Here is a 20,010-nt window from a genome sequence, read left to right as displayed (position 1 = left end):
TGAGAGGAATGGGTGAAGTCCTCCAAAGCACCGGGCATGGGAGGGGAGTTGATAGGATGCCATGAAAACTATAAATTATTTATCAGATTGTCTACGAATATAATAGATAGAATCTTTGTATCCAGACCGTTAAGGTGATGTAAACTTATTCGGAACCATTTCAGCCAACAGGAGCTTTGCCTGGGATTTAAATGAGAGCAGGATTAAAAGCGAGCGGGGCAAAAGGCCCTCACAACGTTTTCCAATCACTTGAAAAAACACCACCACCACCCCGCCACACACACACATCTTGTCTTAAACACAGTCTTATTTAAAGCCGTTATAAGGTTCCTGGCCTCTATCTAAAATCTGGAGACAGACAGACAGACAGATGATGTTCTCTGGAGCCCGTGGGAAAAGAATTAAAGAGGGTTTTTCTGTCCTGGAACCAGAGTCCTCCTGCCCTTAGGAAAAGCAGCTACTAAAGTAATGGACTTATTTGAAAAGCACATACCTTGAGTCCGAGCATCAGCTCCCTCCTACCGAAGTATCTCCCTTTTTCCTTCCATCCAAGCCACGTTTCTCCTGGCCAGTTTTCCCCTTGTGCTCTAGAATTTTGCTTTCTCCCTGGCTGGCTTTCCTTTGTCTTTTTCTCCCTTTAGAAGCCAGTTCCTAGGAGCTAGTCTTTCCCGGACCTTATTTTGCCGTCTGTGCAATGCCACAGTAAACAAATTGTTCTGATGTGCTTATTATTATTGCTCAAGTTCTGCTTGGGTAGAGAATTAAACCTCATTATTACAGCGTGTGTGTGTTGAGAATTGCTCCATCTAAGCGAACACACAGGGGTTTGGGGCATCCTTTCAAAAGGGAGAGTGGGTGCGCGCGCGTGTGGCTTCCTATCGCCGTGGAAATCAAATATGTATAATGCTTATAAATGTGTAACACATTATTGTTGCCTCTTGCCTGCATCCCATTCAAAGTGGCTTCACAGCTTTCAAGTCTTCTGCCCATCAGACACCCCGAAGAGCAAAACGCCTCCATTGAAGGCAAGACTCCGGTCTCCCTCCCTCCTCTCAAGCTCAGCGCCCTCATTAGCGCCTGGTCTACCTAGACGGCATGTTAATTTCCCCCCTTCGCCTTGGTCGGGGGGTGGGGGGGAGAGAAGTTCGCCCCTGCACTCGGCTGAGTTTGTGGAGACTTCACTGAAGCGCCAGAACTTGTGAGTGGGGGAAGGGCTTGTAATTATCGGAGGCACACCATTATCAATCGGATTTTTTTGTGTTGGGGGGGGGGAGTACATACAGAGATCAGATCCCCTCAAAGCAAACCCAAACCAAACATCTTCAATTTAGATGCAATATAGTATCACCTGAAGGTGTGGAATTCTCTGCCCCAAACGCCATCTCTCTTGTTCTGGATAAGCTGGGAGCAGGAGGGGTCAAGGGTCCCCCCACCCCTTACGCACCCTTATGGCTTGGCACCCTCGCCCCGTCCCGCCGTTTTAACCGAGAGTGGGTTTCAGCGGCTTCCTACAGACAACCGGAGCCTTGCTCGAAGTGGGGTAGAGTGGGGCGGGAGGTGGGGAAGAAGCGCATCCCCTGTCACTCGGCGCTGGGGAGATGCAGAGTGACTGGAATTAGGCTCGCCTGGAAATTTGTGAGAAGGAGCAAGAAAGAGGAAAAGGCAGCGTGTAATTAAACTGCCAAGTGATCCGATGGAGGGGGCTGCGGTGGCCGAAAGAGCAGGAGGGTGACCGGTTTTTAGCACGCTGCCCGCCCCCGCCCCGGGAGCCAGGACGCACTTCCAGATGGAAACACCCCTCCCACTCCTCTTGCTTTTTCAATCCAGATCTGATTCGGATCGGGGAGCACAACAGTACGACCTAGCCCGAGCTCGCCCTTCCCTCTTCCCACTCCCACTCCCAGCGTTTGCCTTTCTTTCCTCTCCCCCCCGCCCCGCTTCTACACACACCCCGCCCGGCGGCCCCCCAGCTCCAAAGGCAACCGGGGCAACACTCCGGCGTTGGCCGGGGGACTGTTTGTCTGCTCGCTCGGCAGGCCGGGCCAAGCAGACTTGGCTTCACGCCTGATCGGTTTCTGGAGAGCCGCGCCGGGTGGAGAGGAGGGAAGGCAGCACCTGGCCCTGCTTGCCGAGCCATCTCCTTTTATTGACAGCCAGATAAGCAGGCGGGAGCCGCGGCGTTTCCAGCGCTTCCTTGGAGAACCCTGCTGGGTTGCAGGGAGCCCGGCTCCCTTAATGGCAGCAACTCCAAACAATCACGCAAACACCCGGGCTGGCCTGACAAGCCCTTGGCCATGTCGCCCGCCTTGCCTTGCCTCGCCCCGGCTGCTGCTGCTGCTGCTCCTTCGCGGCTAGCCTGACCTGCGGCGCGGCCCCGGCAGGACGCCGGCCAGGCAGGCACCAAGAAGCGCCCGCCTCGCTGGGAGGCAGTTCCCCCTGCCCAGGACTTCCAGCCCAAGACGCGGCCTGGGCGGGGGAAGGGGGAAGGGCGGGCGGGCGGGGCTCCCGCCGGGAGACCAGTCCTTAGGTCGCTCCGTCTCCTTACGCTTCCCTCCTGCCCGCCTCCCGTCCTGATCCCCAAATCTGCAGCACCCCTAGATGAGTTGGGCTCCCCCACTTAGGTCAAGCAGATCTTGGGTTCACCCGGCCTCGGTCCCAGCCTAGCCCGAGGTGGCGAGGGGGTCACACCAGACGCCCCGCTTTCTGACACCCAGGCGGAGTCGGCCTAGTCTGGGGAGCCCCGGAAGAGAGCGGGCCCCGGATCCGGATACCGCCTTATCGTGAGCCAGGCCCGCGAGCCCTTAGGCCCTGGGGCATCCCGAGGCACCTCTGGCCGAAGATGGGGGCGGGCGGGACCTGCTGGGACCTTCCCTGTCCAAAGGGCTTGCGCCGAGCTTGAGCTCTGCTTCTTGCCCTTCGTTAAGACAGAAACGGTCTCTCGGCCGCAGCCTCTTCTCCTATCCAGATTGCCTACAGGGCGAAAATGAAAAACGATGCTTTCCGGATGGACATGAGGATCTGTCCGAAAAATCCTGCGGCAGCGATTTTATTCTGGTGCATGCAGAAGAAATTCTCTTTCGTGGGGACAGGTTGCCACGCAATGTCTCTAAAATCCGAGTGTGTTTCGGCTTATGTGGTAGCGGATCGGTTGCCTGTCCTGCATAGTTTGTCAGTGTGTCCTGGGGATCTTTATAATTACCATCTCACGAGGAACAACTTGACTAAATCCTGCAGAACCCCACGGGAGTGCAGAGGCCTGCATTAGAGCATAGAGCGCCCTGCATTAGTCCATCCTCAGGAAGAGCCTGCCTCGCCTTTTAGGGGCAAAGATCTGAGCTGTTTGTCCTCTGATTGGCAGCCCGATGCTCAGCTCTTCATCCCGCTGGGACTTGATCCCTCCTTAGAGTGCGAAGTGTCGTCGTGTCCCTCCTACTTACCGGTATAGAGATTCGATGAAGGACTGTCCCTGCGTTGAGCGGGGGCTATACCACTTCTCTCTGCTACCCCTGCGGGAAGCCGGTCGGCCGCCCGCCTCCATGAGCATTTATAGGGGACTACTGCCTTTACTTTTTTTATATTGAATAGGCTGGTATTCCGCCGGTCCTTTCCCCTCCCCAAGGATCAGCTAAAGTTTTAGCTTTTCTCAGACAAGCTTGTGAAAGATGTAAGCAGTTCAATGCAACTATGGACTTCAGGTGTGCCTCTTTGTTATCAATTATTAGCTCGGACAAGTGTGTGCCTATACCGGTGGTTCTGCCTTGAAGGAGATCCACAACTAAGTCGGGCTTTCTGCGCGACCCAAAAAGATTCAGGCCCTTTGCAGACAGCTGCACCTGGCAAGAAGCAAACAGGTCCAGTTCTTCGGAAGCACAATTCCCACTTTTCTCTCTCGCTGACTTAAATGGCTTTGGAGTAAAAGCGTTTCCCTTCGAATTGTGCTGATTTCAACACTCACCAGAAAAACTTGCGATGGAGGAAACGTGTGGTGTAGGGGCCATTCGTTCCCCCCATTCTCTAGAAACTTCAAGAAAGGAAACGTTTGTTAGGGTAAATGAAAGAAACGGGCCGTTATTCCTCTAAGGAAGGCCAAGACACTGTTTAATACAACCATTCTCGTTTTATCAGTCCTGATTGCAGAAAGGACGATACTTACTGAGAGGCCCTGAAGGTTGATTGTGTTAAACTCTTTGGACCCGGCTAGGATCCAGCATGCCCTGTGCTATTTCCTGGTTCCTTCACTGCAGAGGAAGCGACACACGCAGCTACTGAAAGGCATGAATGTGAAAGAAAACTCCGGTTGAATCAGAACCCTAGTTTTTAATGGCGAGGAGGGAGAGAAGGAAGGAAGGAAGGAAGGAAGGAAGGAAGGAAGGAAGGAAGGAAGGAAGGAAGGAAGGAAGGAAGGAAGGAAGGAAGGAAGGAAGGGAGGAAGGAAGGGAGGGAGGGAGGGAGGGAGGGAGGGGGGGTGGCTTTCCCAGGAAATGTCAACTGGTATCAACCAGAAACTCATGTTCCAGTGTATTCTTCCTTCTTCAGAGTTGAAAGTAGAGGGCTAGACATTCTGTTTAATAATAACTATAATAATAACAATATTCAAGAACTTGGATAGGTCTCTATTTGCAGAACACATCTACTAGTCAAATATTTGACTGTGACAATTAATCATCACCATCATCATAATCGTGGGCACCTTTGCAAGTACTTGACGATTCTGTTTTGAGAGCAGGGAGCTTAGAAAAAAAAATGCCTCGGCTGCTTAGGGGAGAAGGTTTTGGCCACGGATCTGTGGTCTAAGCCTCACCTCTGTGCACCCAAATTGTTATTGCTGTTATGTATTATTTAGTGGGGGAAATTAGCTTAGCGAGAGGCGGATAACACAGGAATCTGCACCAATGTATACCAAAGACTTCTCAAATACAGCAGGCTAATGTCCAACGGGTAGTGTTTTTATTGAAAAGTAATCAGAAAGTCACAAACACACATACAAGTACACTGGAAAACATACTCCCAAGAGCTAAGAAATAAAGAGGTGGGGGGTAGTGGTTTAGGATGGGTAGTATTTTCCACCAGTCTTGTAGATTCAGGTCCCTGGGGGAGAAAAATGACCAGCGCTCTCCTCAGCAGAATATCCAATGGGCAAGCGTGGGGGTGTGAGGTTGATGTCTAGAGCACACATACACAGAGAGAGAGAGAGAGAGAGAGAGAGGATGAGTTTATAAATTTATAGGAATAATGTACCTTGAGGCGCTGTGACAGGTCTGCCCCCAACACAACAACTTGATGTGTTTCTTCTGGAAAAGTTCCCAAAGACGTGACCAAATGCTTGATGGTCCTCCTGGAGGGAGATCAGAAAACCGCGTGGTCCTTGATAGCCCTCCTGAAACTAGGATGCGACTGTTGACGTTCATTGATGACTCCAGAGAAATCCAGGATGGGTGGCACTTCTAGATGTTATGGATATGCTAACGAGAGAGGTCGCTTCGAAGCGAGGTGCTGCTTTCGTGAGAAATCTATAGTTATAAAATACGCATTACCTTTAGCTGTTGCAATTCAGTTCTTTGATTCACTTCCATATAGTTTCCCAGGCTGAACTTCTAGCTGGCATTCCTTTGGGGGTCATTTCTGGGCCACCCAGTTAGATATACCATTTATTTCGAGTGATATTAAATAATAGGTGTTTGTGCTTATCTACTCTCTGACTGCCAGCTACCCATCTGCAGGAGAGAGCTGACTGCTAACGCTGTCACTGCTCCGACCCAAGTAGCCCTCCACAAGGTCAGACTGGATTTTCTCCCTGGCTGAAGCCGCTCCATAAACAGGAACCTAGAAACCGCATTGTAAAGGAGGATTTTATTGATAAGTGAGCCGAGGGCGGGGTGGAGATGGGGACTTTGAGTAGTCTAAGAGGCAAAGGTAGAAAGACCCTGGACGGTCACCCCAAGAGGACTGCTTTGCTGCGTTTGTCAGCTGTTCTCCGAGGGACTTCTGCTGCCAAGGTTGCTGCGTCACAATTAAACCTGTGGACTTCCCTGCGCACAGAAATCAAGGAGAGAGTTTCCCCCCTGCGGGTGAATGAACGACCTGGGGAGAAAGTTGGTGCGGCTGAAGAGGCTCCTCAAAAGCTCCAAACCGACCTGGTTTATTAAAACTCCCTGGCAAGTCTCGGCCGGGCAGATGCTGTGGGAGAAACGCTTATCATATGACTGCTGTTTGGAGCAAGTGGAGCCATTTATTGGGCAACATGTCAATAGGCTGATCGATCGATGCTCAGACAGACAGACAGACAGACAGACAGGGGAGCGCAGATCTAGAGCGTCTCCTGCCACGTGTCTGTCTGTCGGCTAAGTGCCTTTCCACTGGCCCTGGAAAAGAGAATTATCCCGGGCCCGACGTGCTCCCTGTTGTCGAAAATTTCTTATTAGCTCAGCTCTAACTACTGTCCCCTGTGACGTCAGCGGGGCAGTCCAGCCAATGAGGGAGGCGCTGGCGCTGATATTAAGGGAAAGTTAGTGCAAAGCCAAGCACCTTCTTTTTTTCATTGTCATTTAAACTGTGTGGCAGATCCTTAAGTAGAAATTGGCGATCAAACCTGCCAGTGACGGACTCTGAGGCGGACTTGGGAATCCGCGGATCATGCGCCTCTGCCTGCCCTCAGCTGAACAGGTAAACATTTGATGCTCTTTACCCAGATCTTTGGGGAGCTGCCGGATTTCGTCTGAAATTATTGCTTCTGTAATTGTTTTCTCCCGGGTTTTCGGTCTCTTCTGGATTTTAATTTTCTTTCCCTTTTTCACACGCACGCACTCCTCTCTCCCCCTCTCTCGTGCTCCGTGGCCCTTCGGCTCGGAGGAAGACCTGGAATTTTCTTTGTTGGCGGCTGAGAGGGTCACTCCCCTGTAAGAGTGGACTGCGAGCGTGTAGAAAACGCCATCCAACAGGTGGGAAGGGCAGAGGGGACAGAGAGATGGGACTGGAATGGGCGACTGGGGGGACGCGGTGACATTTCCAGCTTGGACAACTGAGGCGCGTTGTTTGGAAACCGAAGCTGGACTCGGTGCGATCGACCGCCGGGTTTGGGAGGGTGGGGGTGGGCAGCGGGGAAGAGAAGTTGATCCTTGAACTAGCCCCGGCGCTCCACACTTGATTGGGCGGTCCGCCGCTCCGGCAGAAAGGAAAGAATGCGGCTCGCATACTTGGGTAGCATTTCCAATCCCCAGACCGTGTGATTTGAGCTTTCCTTAGGAAGACCTAATAATTAACGATTCCCACTGAGGTAGAACGAAGAGGGGCTTCGGATTACACTGGGCTCCGTCACACCCCGCTCGCGCTGGGCTCCTGGGCGGTTTAAAGAACCCGCAGCAGCCAAGCCGGAGGGAGGGGGGGAAGCGACCTTCTGGAGCCTGGGTTTTGTCCCGAACCCGCGCCCCCTGCCCCCTTCCTTCAGACACGTGCTTGAGACAGCTGGCTTGGCCAGCATGGCAGATCCAGTGCCAGTCCTGGATAACTCTGCTGACTGCGCCTGTTGTGCTTTGGCGAGGAGGGCCTCTTTGGACGCCGCCTTCGGGGCATTCCCCAAACTTCCAAGGGAAGGGAAGTTTGGCAAGGAGGGGTGGGGGTTGCCGCGGCTATGAGTGGAATGGGGAAGCGCCTCCTTTTGAACCGCCCGATCCACAAGCCACTTGAGCTGAAGGGCCTGCTCTTGAGTCCCGTTGAAGTGAAACTGACCTCCCCCCCCCAATTCTATGATCAATGAGAAGCAAGCTAAAGCGCCCGGGAATGAAGAAGGTTTGCTCTCGAGTAAATGGGGGTTGAGTTTTAGTCTTTCTTGTCCCTAAATGATGCGTGTCAGACTAGAGCGCGCACCCTAGTCCTTCCAGGGTGTAGAAAACCCGAAGGATGCCAGGGAGGGAGGGAAAGGTGGGTTTGGCTTGAGGGTGTTTTCTGTGGGTCAAGTGGCTGCTCTGGGCGAAGCATGGGCTGGAAGGCCAGCGGATCCCCCAGTTCAATTCCCTTTTCGATGGGGACCAACAGCTAGAAGGACCGTTTGACAGAACCGAAAAGTGCGCGGACAAAGTTTCTTGTTTCCTCCTGGGCGTTTTGAAAGTGGAAAGGGAGAGGGAGGGGGAAGGGAGGAGAATTGCTGCCCGGTGGATTGAAAGAGGAGCGCGGCTGGCTCCATTCTTTGCTCCTCCTTCTCCGGAAGAAAGTCTTAGTTTGCTTACAAGTAAGTAAGCATAGGTAGGTTCGGGCTTCGAGGGGGCAGTCCCGAAAAGCAGGGCTCGACTCTTGGCATACTTGCTTGAGACTAAACCCAGCTGGGCGGAAGGGGTGACCCGGGATGTTTACAACTGAGTCCCGCAGCAGGTAAAATCGTGCTTCAGAATCGAGGCCCCCCTCCCTTTACTTAATTAGGAAAAGAAAGGATTAGCGGGATAATGGCGTCCCCTCCCCTTTCTCTTCCATTCACTCTCCAGGAGCAAGCGGTTAGCGGTGTCTTCTCCAGTCCCGCTCCAAATCCCTTAAGGTGCTTTGGCACAAAAAAAAAGAAAAAGAAAAAAGTCCACTCTAATCTCCCCCGGTAAATGGACATTCTCGGTGAGTAATAAATCAAACACCCAGCATCGCAGGTCCTCCTCCCTAATTAGAGATGTTTATTGGAGATTGTGTTTATCCAGCTGTCACGACGAGAAAAAGCTGTGACATAATTACCTCTGACCACATCGTCTTTTATATGCATATCTCGCTGACAATCCAGCGCCATCGGTTCGCGTTAAAAACGACAAGATCAAAATGTTGATTTTCGCAGACGGAATAATATTTTCCCCACCTTTACCTTAATTGAAACTCAGCTCGCGAGGCGGGCCTAGGATCCTTCTATTAATTTTTTTTCCCAAGGTGATTTCTGTGTCCGTTTAAAACCTGGGAAAGCAGGCGGGAAACGAGACCCAATCTCGGCCAATTATTTCTGTTTACAGTGAAAGAATTCCCATTTCCAAACCGGCTCAGAGAAAAGGGGGGGGGGGAGGGTGTTGGAAAGGCAGTCTGATGTTGTGCGCTGCTTTTGGCTTCCGAGATGTTGCCTTCCCCACCAAAATCCAAAATGGGAAATAGAATCCGAACAGAATCATAATATTTTGGCTCCGAGAGGAAGTGTGTATATAACTGAAAGCCACGTCCTTGTGGCGAGTGCTGCCTGGGAAGCGCCCTTGCTGCCTCTGCTCCGGCTGCCGCTGGCAGCCTTGGGGAAACCATCTGCGTGTTTCTGTTAGGCGGCGATGATAAGCGACGAATTGCTCTATAATTGAAAATATATTTTGGGGGGAGGCTGGCTTGACAAATATCAGGGGGGCGAGTCTTTTGATCCTTTCTGCCGCTGTGTTCTCCCGCCGCTAATAAAACTCGCATTGAGCTCCTTGATTCACAGGCAGATTAACTGTTTCTGGGGGTTTGAACAGCTTGTCCCAATCAATGGCCCTTTAAAAGCCCCTCAGGATGCGCTTTGCTGGGGATGCCCCACCCCCGCCCTCACTTCAGGGGAAGACTCCCCCACCCCAAGGGTATTTGCAGCCCTCCCCGGTATAAAAACCAAACCTTCTCAGATGGTGTGTGTTGGGGCGGGGGAGAGATGTTGCCGCTTCAGAGTCCAGAAGGTGATTCCTTCTCTCCCCCCCCCCCTTATTTTTTCAAAAATCCTTCCTGAAAAACGCCCGACGCAAAAGCGCTTAAGTGGATCCCAAACTTTTTGCAGCTTGTTTCTAAACTCGCCAAAGCTCCGCTTAACTCCGTGTCCGGCGCATTAGAGGTTTCAAGCGCTCTTTCCCCAGATCCGAGGCGGCATTCGGTGTCCGGGAGGCAAAGGCGTCGCAGCCGAACACGTCAGGGTTCGTGTAGCTCCGCACTTGGAGACTGGACTGGACAAGAGGACTTTAAGCATTTTTCTGAGCATTTAAAAAAAAAAAAGGTGGCTGACGAGTCGGAGATTAATAGGACGAGACGAGGCGGTCCCCGTGCCCGGGATGCGAGGGGCAGAGGCAGGAAGGCGACGGGGGTCTCTCCGACAAACGGGGCTCTTCCGAGACCAAAGGCTGGGACCCAGACCAGAAGTAGTGAGATGCCCTCCTTTTGTTCTCCGAGGGGTAAAGAGGCATCCTTGGGGTGCCGCTTCCAATTGTAGTCATGCGAGGTAACTCTCTTCAGTATTCTTTCTCCCCACATAATAATTTCCCCCTAGTGAGTGAATATTAACTATGCCAATGTGATCGCTGGAAAGGGGAGCCAGGCAAAATCGCATTCGAAAGGCAACATCGACCAATGCACCAGACACTGGATCCTCTACATATACCGCAGTTTGGCCACCCATCTTATACATACACTGGGGAGGAGGAGGGAGGTAAACCGAAATTCCTGAGAGCGCGGCTTATTTTAGTCTTGGTTGGTCCTAAGCAATCAGGCAGTTCTGATCAATGAAACCGGAGTCCACCACGAGGAGGTCAAAAGGCTGGCTCGAAAGCGCTTATGGTCGGGATTAAAACCACAGAGAATCTCGTGGGGCCCCTCCTCCCAGACGACCAAGGCCTTTCCTGGGAGTAAGCCTGGCCAGGACAGCTGCTTCCGAGACGGGGGGGCTTGTGGCAGCAAGAGCTTTCGTGGCCCCGAGCCCGCTCGAGGCTGATCCTCGGTGGACGCTCCGTTCCCCAGTGGCGAGGGGGACTCTGGCCCACCGCAGCTTCCGCCTGCCCGGAGGAATCGGGTGGCTGCGCTTTTGACTGGGAAGAGCCCCCAGGCAGCCCGCCGGCCAGAGAGCAGCAGGTCAAGCCGGAGCGGGAGGGGGCGGGGCAGGGAGGAGGAGGAGGAGAGCGCTTCCCGGCGGCATCCCTGGGCAGCAGGGCCCTCTCGCTCCCGGGCCACCTGACTGCCAAGGACCAGCCGCCCCAAGCCTGATTCGGAGGGCCTGAGCCTCCTCGGCCTCCTGCCCCCCTCCCGGGCTCCCTCTGCCGCTCTGCTCCTGGCCACGAGGACCCCGCCCGCTCCAGGCGAGAGATGCGCCCAGCCGGCGGCCCCTCGTCTGCAGGCCACGGGCCCGAGAAGGCAGGAAAATGGCCTCCGTCCTGGCAGTGGGGCCTCGCCTGCGCCCGGCAGGCCTTGGAGACCAGGTAGGGTTTCCAAGGCGCCGGGCGGGCTGGTCGCAGGCGAGGCTCCCTCGGAGGGACTGGCGAGGCTCCTGCGGGGGGAAGGGAGAAGCCCCGGCTCCAAAGGGCGTTCCTGGCACAGACAAAACACAAGCAGGTCCCCCCGCTTCCCCCTCCTCCCCCTCTCTCTCTAGCTCTCTCACACACACACCAACAGACACGTGAACTTTCTCTTCCTTTTACAAGTGCAAAATGACCCTTCAGCTCCCCCTCTCGCGAAAACCACCCGGCTTTCCCTTCCGGCATATTCCCAGCTGACCTCTTGCTCAGCTCCAGGGGACTTACTCCCCAGTTCGTGGGCGTCGGATGGCAGCCTCCAAACCAACTTGTCCCTCTGACCCGCCTCCCTCCCCCCCTCCCTCCGGACACATTCCAAGCTCCCGTCTCACAACCACATTTTTACACTCCTCGACTTCTCCCCCCCCCCCCGCCGTCCCATTCCCCCTCGCTCTTTAACGCGCACACTTTTGCACGGATCGCTGTCCCAGCCACCCCCACCCTTTTCTCGCCTTCCCCCCCCCCCCACTTTTTCACACACATTCCACTTTCCTTTCTCACCCCCCTCCATCTTTTACACGCCTTCCCCAATCTTTCACACATGCACATTTTTAATACGAGGCCTTCACTCTCGTTGCCTCCCCCCTTTCAGCTTTTGCTTTCTTCTCTTCTGCGGCTCCTTCGCCTTCGCCTTCGCCTTCCCTCGCCCTCCCCTCCAGATAAAGCCGCAGAAAACCCGAGCACCCAAATCCCCCCTTCCCAGACCTGCTTCCTCTCCCCTTCCATCCCCATCTCTGGCATGACGTCAGATCATTCACCGTTTCCCTCCCCTTATTATTTTTCTTCTAGTAAAAAAAAGAGAGAGAGAGAGAGAGAGAGAAGAACTTGGGGGGAGGGCACAAAGCTCCCTCTGCCCTCGGGGAAAATAGCAACCAGATTACAGCTCCCTTCTTCTTCAGGCGAAGCATAAGAAGGTGCTAATCCAAAGGAGGGTTAATTGAATGGTTGTAAAAATGATATTTGCCTGAAGATCTGGACAAAAGGAGGTTCTTTCTATTTTTCTCTTTCGCTTTTTGGAAAAATTTAAAATGTGCTTTCTGGGCAAGAAAGAAAACCAAAGATTCGTCTGATCTCCAGAGGACTAGACTAGAAACTAGGTTTTTTAAAAAATATTATTGTTAAATTAACAAAACAAAGTCAAAAGAACTTTGAAAATATTCTACCCTTCATGTTTTTGTTTGAAATTTAATTTTAAAAATAAGTTTTTCAAGATTTTAAAAAAAAGAAACAGAGAGAGAGAGAAGTAGCTGTTCTCTTGGCAAAGCACTAAGCAAAAGGACACGGGTGGGGGGGGCGCGTCGCTTTGCCGAGGCCCTTCGCTTAAACTTCTCTCGCAAGGAAACCGGCCAGGCAAGCCGGACGCTGCCTTGGAAATCCAGGTTTTCTTGAAACGTTGGTCTCGCTACGAAGCTCTTGGAAGCAGCTGCACTCCTCAAGCCAACTGCAAAACCCCCCAGGAAGAACTCGAAGGGGGCTGCCCTGCGGTCTCGGCTGGGGATCGGGCCCTTGGGGGGGGGGGATTCCGCCACGTTTAAACTTCTTCTCGGCGCTGCTGCGGGGTGGAGGGAGAGCAAGGAAGGAAAGGAGGCCTTTGAAAGCGAGAGGTCAAAGCCACGGGGCCCGCCGCCCCCCCAAGCATCAGACGCCTGGAGCTCCCCGACCTACCTTGAGGGAGGAAGTCCCAGGCGCAGGCTCTCGGCTCCCCAACTTCCCCCTCCCCCTCCCCCCCCCACTCAGCACTCGATTCGGCTCCGTCTAAAATGAAATGAAAAGGCTCTGCCGGGTTAGGAGGGGAGTAAGTGCTGATTGCGGTGGGCCCGAGCTATTGTCGGAGGGAAATCGTTTGGCCAGCCAAGCGGCTCTCCTTTCTCCCCCTCCAGCCCTCGGAAGGCGCTTGGCCTGTTGACGTGGGCCGCCCCCCACCCCAAAGGAGAAGACACGCACACACACATCTGGATCCTGCGAGGAGACCAAGAAGGGGGCCCTCCCCGCCCTCTTGTCCTGGGGGCCGTTGGCAGAAGAATGGCCTCACCCTTGCGGCCTGTCGGGTTTCCCTGCGCCCCCGCCCACCCTCCCCCCTGGCCGGGCACCCGCAAGTTTGAAACCAAAGTAGTTTAAAAAGAAGGAGTCGAGGCGAAGTCGGGTTTCTCCTTCTCCCCCCCCCCCCACCCCCGAATTCCAGCTCTCCTTGCTTCCCCAGTACAAAACAGCCAGACCCGGGGAAGCCCAGCCCGCCCCACTGGAGGTGCCCTGCATCCAGGCCGATGGGTCCCCGAGGGGGCCGAGCGAGGGAGAGAGCCGGGAGTCTTGGAGGAGGAGGCTGGGTTGTGCTCTCTCGGGCCGGGCGGGAGATGACAGCGCCTGACGGCCCGGCCGCCCCTTCTCCAGCTCCCATTGAGGCGTCCTTTCACTCCCAGGCAAACTCCTTGGCAGAGTCGTTTGTCTCCTCATTGTACTTTGGGGAAGAATGCAAATGGTTGTCAGGGCCCGCATTCAAGCGCCAGCGACTTTATTGATGAGCTCTGACTTTTAGCACTTTTCACATGTCAAGAGAAGTCAAGTGTATGCGGGGCTACGACTTCATTTTATGCTTGGCGCGTTCGGGCCCCTCCCCCAGCGCCCTGCCCCTCGCCACTTTCCCCCCTCTCGGAATTTCGGGGGGGGAGGGAGGGGGTGCTCGCCTCCTCTCTTTTGTGTGGGGGTGGAGTGGAAGTTCATCTCCCTCCCTTCCCCAGACCTCCTTGCCATAAACGATCGCGACACCCTGAGCTCAAACTGGTGCTGCCAGCGTCACCTTAAATGCAGGCGCGGAGGGGTTGCTTTGGAGTGTACTGAGGTGTGTCTTAATACTCCGCCATTCAACAAATGAACTTGTGGTGGTGTGTGGCCACAGCGGCCGAGTCATTTGCTTGCCTTCGGCCCTTGATTTCTCTGGCAGCCGAGAGGGGAAAGGGGAGGGGAGGAGAAACCAGAGAAAATGGCCCTTGTGCCTCAGTGGGCTAACGCTGGGGCAAGCGACACGCACCCCCCTTCCCCGCCGACCCTTGCACTGGAGAAATGTGAAGCCCTCCATCCCTCCCTCCCTCCCTCCCTCCTGGGGGTGTCTGCAAGAGCGAGCGGGCCAGAGAGAGAAGAAACCACAACAGCTCTTAGTCAACAAACGGCACGTGGGAGAAGTTTGGGAGTGTTTGGGAAAGGACTCTTCAGGGCCTTTCACCGGAGCCCTCAATACACAAAGTAAATGCTGTATTTGCTCTGCACTTTCCCGGCAATGGAGAGCGATCGAGCGAGAGCCCGGCTTCTCTTTGCCAGCACCATTGGGAGGCGGAGAAGAAGAAGAAGAAGAGGGAGACCGGGGGGGGGGGGGAGGGAATACCCACACACCCGACTGTGGACTGAGCTACCTCCGGGCGATTCCCACTTGACAAAGCGCCTGTCTTCCAAATATTTATGTCGTTACCATTTGAATGTTATTTTTTCCTTATCTCCTTTGTCTGGCGAGAGCGAACTGTTTAAATGCAAATGGTTCGCTATTCTCTCTCTCACGCACACTCTTCTCTCTCTCTCTCCTCACCCCCCTCCGCCTACACAGACCTGGCTCGCCTTGGAAAGAAAAGGCCACTAGTTTTCCAAGCCGCGTTATTTATTTACTCCGGGCCCTAACTCCGAGAAAGCGCGGGGAGGGGGGGGGGGGAGAGACAAGAGTTGGTGCTGGAGTTGTTGGAGGCACTTTGTCAACTCTATTTCCAAAAAGTTCGAGCGGGCCCCGATCCTTTCTCTTTCGGCCAATGGGCACCGACCCGAGCCACGCAAGGCATTGTGCCCGAGACAAAACAGCCGCGGAGGGGCTCCTCTCGGGTCCCGGGAGCCTCCGAGTCGAGCTGCGGGATGATAGGAGACGAACCCAGGGCAAAGCCGGGAGGGGAGGGGAGGGGAGGGGGAATCTTAGCGAGGAGGAGCGGAGACGTGCGGGGGGGGGGGGAGAGAAAAGCCAGCGCATTCATATTCAAACAAATGGGCCAATTGAACCAGGCAGTGCGAGTGAGCATCCAATCGGCGGCTGAGAGGCCCTGGCGTTGCTTTGCATAAAGCAATATTTTGTGTGGGAGCGAGCGGAGCATTTGCATGCGTGGAGTGATTAGTGGGTTTGAAAAGCGAGCCCTGGCTCAGCCTCATTTCCCGCTCTGGTTCAGGCGCAGGGAGGAAGTGTTTTGCTGGAAGATGATGACAGAGGTCAGGCTTCGCTAATGGGCCAGTGGAGAGCAGGGGAGGCGAGGCAGAGCCCAGGCGCACCGACATTCATACACTTGAACCATCACCAATCAGCATAGGTGTGCGCCGGCTCCGCCGCTCCCGCGCGCTCCACTCGCCCAGCCTCTGTCTTCCACCCTCTCCAGGCAGTGACAGCCCATTTTATTGTCAATCTCTGTCTCCTTCCCAGGAACTCAAGATCACACAGCCAGCAGCTTCAGTGGAGAAAAACTCTTTTCCTGGCAACCCTTTTTAAGGCACCATCATTTCAGATCAGGGGCGCTTTTTCAAAACTATTGACAGGAGCTTTGACAACAAGACAGGATGCCTCAGAAAGGTGAGTCTGCTCGTTTCTTCTCCTCCCCCCCTCCCTCCCTCTTCCATTTCATTTTAATCTTTAGACAGGTCTCTCTCCCGCCCTCGTCCCCCTGGCACACAACCACAGTCTCTGCTGAACGCTGTTTCTTGCAGTCCGGGATTGCTTCCCAGGGGAAGAGGCCAGTCAACCCGCTCCCAAACTTCGTCTCTCTCCTCCCCCCCCCCCCAGTCCCCTTTCACGCCTCCCCCCCCCCCCCCACGCATTCAGTCACTTCGACCGGGAAGCCAATGGCAGCCAGAGCAGAGCCGCAGCCTCGCCTGGCCTTTGAGGGGCCAGGCCAAGCGGAAAGGCTGGAGAAGGGCGAGAGGGGCGGCCCAGGCGGAGGGCATCTGCACCCCACGGCCCAGTCCCTCTGACTTCTGGGGGAAGGGTCTGGGTTGCGGTCAGACAGGCTCTCCAGCGGTTGTGCCCGCTTTGCCAGCTGCTTTCTTGATGCCTCGCCCCCCCCCCCACTTCCTTCTTATCATCTTTCTGTCGGTCTTTCTGCTTTGCACTTCGGAGAGCCGCTGAGAAGTGTGGGGCGGGGGGGAGTTATGGTGCTGAGGCCGTCTCGTTGAGGAAACTCTGGCCTTTCCCTGTATTTATGAGGGTTTTTAATTTTAGAAACCAAGCTAACTGCCCATCAGGAAATATGAAAAGAGAGAAGGGGGGATCACATTCTAGGCCAAGTCGGGTCTCCCTCGCTGTATTCGGGAAGGTCTGAGCCGAGCTGAAGGCCTGTCACTCTCAATCAGGCCCCCGCGGGATCTCCCCAAAGTTATCCGCCACCAGACGGTGAAGGAGCACAACTTTCAGCTCCGGCCCTGAGAAAAGCACAAATGGGTTTCCTTTATTTTTTTAAAAAAAATCTTTTCTTTTCTTTTTTACAAACCCCTCTTTTCCTCCCTCCCCCAGAGCCTTGGAGAACTTTTTTGAAAAACCTCTCCTGAGTTTTAGTTTTGCGCAAGGAGAACCGAAGTCTTCGGTCTTTTCCAACAAGATGCTGGAAGGTTATTCTATTTTCTTCTAGTTTTGTTTTTCAAGGCCGAAACAGAGGCCCGTCTTTTCAAAAGAATGTTTGTGAGCGTTTTTTTTAAATAATACTAACTGTTCGTACCTTTAAAAAGTGGTGTAACGCTGAAACCCTAGTAAAGTGTCGGTCTCCCACCCCACCCCACCCCACCCCCCCACACACGTAGTGACCCCTTTCCGGATTTCCCTGGCAGAGATCCTATGCTCGCTTATTTCCATTGAGACTTACTTCTGAGTAATCCTACTTAGGCTCGGGCCGCGCAACCCATGGCTTCTTGAGTACAGCAAGGAACTTCTGTTGGATTCCCCCGAAAGTCGGGCGAAGGAAAAAGCCCACCGACTTTCAGCCGAGAGCTGCAGTGCTTTCCCCTGTGCCCTTCGCGTCAACCAAGCTTCAGCCTAAAGTTTTCCGAGCGGTTCCAGCTGGCGGGGCAGCGACTTCATGCAAAGTTGAGCCATTCTTGAGGGTTGGAGGCTGGGCGTCTTTACAGGCCTAAAATAATAATTGTGGTCTTTGGCAATATATTTTTATAGCTGGTGACCTTTGAAAACGTTTCCACGCCAATGGATTAGCCTTTCCCTTATTTAGTCCGGGATTGTAAATGTTTGTCATCTTAATAGCTAATTATGTTTGCAAGGGAGGGGGAGGATCACCTCCCAAACACGATCAGATTAGGCCCAGATTTCGAGATTTAAAAAGAGATTTGCAGATTAGGCCAGGCCGGGATGTTGGGGGGGGGGGGGGAGAAACAGCACTCTGCATTTCACTTTTCTTCTCTTGGAGAATATTCATAGCGTGAGAAAAATATGGCAAACTACACAACACCACCATTCTGCTTCCAGATGGGGGGTGGGAAGAAGGGTTGGTTTTGTGGGTGATTTTGGAAGTGAGTGTTGCCTCCCTCTCTCACATTCAAACGCCTTTTCCCCCCCTGCCGCCCCCCCGCCCCCCTGACATCAGAGTTTACCCCAAGAAGGAGACGGCTGGCTCAGAGTGGCCGCTTGTGGCCCTCGGCTTTCTCCCGCCTCCTCAGTGACTCCGAAGTTGCATTTCTCGCGTTAGAAGTGGAAGCCGGCAGAAGGGCTAACAATGGCCGGCGGGCTCCTGCTCGGGGCTGGGGGAGCGCTGGGGTGTCTGCTGCGCCTCTCAGAGGCGGTGGGGGGCGGCTGGCGAGCGGGGAGCGGGGCCGCCGCCGGGCCTGGGGAGGAAGGTCTGGGGCAGCCGCGAAGGCCACTAATCAGTTCCCCTCTCGGAAGCGGCGTCAATATTTACCGCTGGAAGCCTTCACGCTGCGAGAGAGTCCTTCTTCGGGACTGGTTTTCTTTCTGTCCCTTCTTTTGAAAAACATGGGTCGAAGACGGGCTTTGAGATGTACTTAAAAAGCAGGGCCGGATCCACCCTGGAACCGGGAAAGATCCCTCTGTCGTCTTCCTTTTATGTGAAAAGAGTAAAATTATTATTCATTATAGTCCAGGGGAGAAAAAAGGAAGAAAGGGAGTTTTCTAGCTTTCAAAAAAGAAAGAGGAGAATGGGGGTGAAGAAAATGAAGGCTGCCACTATTTCATTATTTTACCTCTTCTATCTCTCGCACTCTCTCCCCCCTTCTTTTTTTTTTAAAGCAAAACCTCTTGAATAGGTTCTTTATTGTAATTGTCTCACCCCAATTGAGCACCCCACTGCGCTGTTGTATCTTTTTACAACCCCTAACAACTCACACCAGTAACATAATTACCTCCAGATATTTATAACGAGAAATTACTTTTCTATTTTCCCCCTGCTAGGCTGAGAACCTAAAAAAAGAATGAGCTGGGATTAAATAAATAAATACACTTCTTCACCAAGAACTGCAGAACTTTTTTAAAAATACTGCCTTTAAAAAAAAAAAGAAAAAGAAAAAGAAAAGAAAAAGAAAAAAGAGCCCAGGGCAGGATTTGGGGTTGTCCAGGCGTTGGATCAAGGCAGGCCCTAATGAAGGGAGGACGGAGGCTGGTTTCCCAGCTCTTTGTAAGTTGGAAGGTTGTTGGTCCGCTGAGTTGGAAGCCGCGCTGCCCGTTCGGGAGGAGGCTGACCGGGGTCTTGCGCTCCGGGTTTGGGTAGGGGAGTAAAATGGAAGGCATTGTTCGCCTTCTGTAGGCTTTGTTGAACGGTTCTCACCCCCTCCTGGTCTTACTTTTTAAAGCACTGAGGCGAGGTAGACAGCGTGTGTCACAGTACAGTGAAAAAGGGGAAGATCTAAAGACCAAAAAAGAAGTTAATCACAATAAGTGGATTTCCCCCCCCCCTCCAAAGAGAGGGGAAGGGGTTGGTGTGCCGCTAAAGGAATCATCAGCCCTCACCCTCAAAGGAATCAAGTAACTTCAAACTTTTTGTGTGTGTGCAACAGATTTTGATTTCCACATAGGCAATCTGGAAAGGTTTCCCTCCCCCCGCCCGCCCAGCCAGAGTGTGTCTCAACACACTCGGTCCGCCGTCTCTTTTCAGAGAAAGGATTCTTTGGCCCCCAAAGTGCAGCCCAAGACAAGAGGATAGATACACTGACGCTCACTTCAGCAAATTAAAATGAAATCATAATAAAAAGTCGGCCTTCTGTTGGTAAATACGGACACAAAACGTGTCACAGATCAGAACTCTTTCAGACTTGCGCCAGGTGCCCTTCGAAGCCGGACTCTTCCGTCTTCTTGTAAAGAGATGTGCAGAATCTTTTGAATTGCAAATCTGTCTCACCCAACTGTGAGTCGAAGCTGTGATGGGGGCATAATTAAAAAAACACACACCATAATTTTAATTTTATTTTTTACTCCTAGAGGGAAGACTTTAACTAGCGCTACGCAGATGTACCAGTCCTTACACTGTAGGAGAGGAGAATCCACTCATAAATCAGGCAAGTTAAAAGCGTCTGCTTTGTCAGGAGAATCCTTACAAAACGGTCTTGAGACACATTTTGCTTGGAAGCTGAGAAGTGCTTGTCTCCTTTGAAAGCCCGTGTGCTGAAGGCCCCCGCCTTACTTTTTTTTTTTTTTAATATCATCTTTTATGATATACTTTGTTTTTTTGAGTGTGTGTGTGAGAGAGTGAGTGTGAAATATGGGCATCCATTGAGAAGCCGCAGTCTTAGTAGAAGG

This window comes from Heteronotia binoei, chromosome 21, assembly GCF_032191835.1.
Source record: "Heteronotia binoei isolate CCM8104 ecotype False Entrance Well chromosome 21, APGP_CSIRO_Hbin_v1, whole genome shotgun sequence".
In the NCBI taxonomy this organism is placed as follows: domain Eukaryota; kingdom Metazoa; phylum Chordata; class Lepidosauria; order Squamata; family Gekkonidae; genus Heteronotia; species Heteronotia binoei.
The sequence above is the reverse complement of the archived record's forward strand: the minus strand, read 5'-3'. Positions refer to the sequence as shown.